The 1756-nt window shown below is 49.8% G+C and overlaps 1 long non-coding RNA gene across 1 annotated transcript; it reads left to right on the forward strand.

Annotated features, from left to right (window-relative positions):
- Positions 1-1698, forward strand: LOC121918610. Its single transcript, XR_006101269.1, has 2 exons — positions 1-93; positions 805-1698. It is a non-coding gene; the product is annotated as an uncharacterized LOC121918610 (long non-coding RNA).
- The last annotated feature ends 58 nt before the right edge of the window (positions 1699-1756 follow it).

The raw sequence follows: 1756 nt of genomic DNA on the forward strand, positions 1-1756 counted from the left end.
TGGCTATCATTGTTTTCCTGCTCTGCCGGAAGAATGACCAGCCCTGCAGAAGGGCCCCAGACACCCCGCTTCCTCCTCAGGACCCTGATAAGAGTGAATGAGTGAACCAGTGCTAGAGGTCTGGGAGGGGGTCACCCTCTCCCATAAGTCCCCAGTCCCATTGAGAGAACAGTGGCCCCCTTCCCCTGTCTGCGTTCTTGCCTTTGGGGGTTTGCCCACTCTGCCCACCGTCCAAGTCCTTCAGCCCCCATTCTGACTTGTAGGGGGGTCCTCTCCGGACATTAGTAGCAGGAAGGGTGCTGTTGTCCAGCTCTGGTCCTGCTGTTGGCCTGTCTTTGGGGCATCAGTGATTGGGCGGTATATAAATAAATCCTATTATTATTATTATTATTATTATTATTATTATTATTATTATTATCTGGCTGGACATTGCGTGGGCTGGGGAGGCCCCCTTGCCTTGCCTCTGGTCCAGTATCCTCAGTGGCCTTCTTCTGATGACCTCTGAGGATTTGTTGGTTGCTTTAAAACCTCTCTCTTCACATTTTTGTTAGCCATTCCTCCCCCCCCCCCATCTTAAAATGCAAGCGTTGTTAGAGCCCAGTGGCCTTTAGATGGGCGGGTCATTCTACAGAATGGAAATGGAGCTGAGGATGTCCAGTGCCACTGCCCCCCAACCCACACATACCTTGGGTGGTCCTGGCATTGCCCTCCCTGCCTTTCCTGAGGCCTTTTGTCTCCCCTCCATCCACCAGCCCTTGACTTTGCTGCTGCTGGACTAAAGCCCCCCTCCGCTTTCCCTTCCAGGGGAAGAGACCCTCGCCCTGCGCTGTTCGGAGGAGACCTGATGCCAACTGGGGCTTGCAAGCCATGCCATGACAGTCTAGGCACTGGACCACTTTGTTATGTGCTGTGTGCAGGGGGTGGCAGATGTACAGAATTTGTACCATAATATATGTATGTGTATATATATGTGTGTCTGTGTGCGTGTTTGTATGTATATATGTAGGTATGGGTGTTTGCGTGCGCATGTGTGTGTATGTATCTGGGTCTGAAAGTTCCTGGGCTTGGAATTGGGGCGCCTGCCTCTCCCGCCTTTGCCCCCACTTCTGCTGTTTGTCCGACTCTCTCTCGCTGGCTTTGTGCGGAGAAAGGCAAACCACTGTCTCCTCCTTTGGAGGATTTGTTTTAGCAGAGGCTGGCCCTCTGTCCCAAGAAGAGCTTGGACTGGGTCTTCCTGCATGGCAGAAGGGGCTGGAGGGATGGCCCTCCTGGGGTCCCTTCCAACTCTGTGTTTCTATGATGCTATTTATATCAAAAGATGACAAAACACTCCCTGCCTTTGTGAGATTGGTGACTGCGGGTGCCATGCCTCCAGAGCATCTTTGATGCTCTTGAGACATATACGTAGTTGAGATGATATTAGCTTTTCTATGTATTAGTTTAGAAGGGGAAATAGAGATCTACAGCTTTAAGAAAGGCAAGGATTGTGGGACATCCCAGGGTCTCTTACTGTCTCTCTCCAGCTAGTTTCTGTTGTGTAGTAAGGTTTCAGCCAAGAGTATTTTCCTTTGACAAAGAGAAGTCCTCAGAAGAAGAAAGGTAAAACCCACCAAGTAGAAAGAGCAAGGTATTTAGGAAAAAAGGAGATCACTTTCGTGTTTGTTGTCTTTATAACCAGTAAAGCTTTTGGAAACTTAAGACATGTGTGGACAAGTCTTTTGTTCAGGCTGTGTTCCTGAGAGCCAGAGGCCTTACT

Source organism: Sceloporus undulatus, unplaced genomic scaffold (assembly GCF_019175285.1).
Source record: "Sceloporus undulatus isolate JIND9_A2432 ecotype Alabama unplaced genomic scaffold, SceUnd_v1.1 scaffold_19483, whole genome shotgun sequence".
Classification (NCBI taxonomy): domain Eukaryota; kingdom Metazoa; phylum Chordata; class Lepidosauria; order Squamata; family Phrynosomatidae; genus Sceloporus; species Sceloporus undulatus.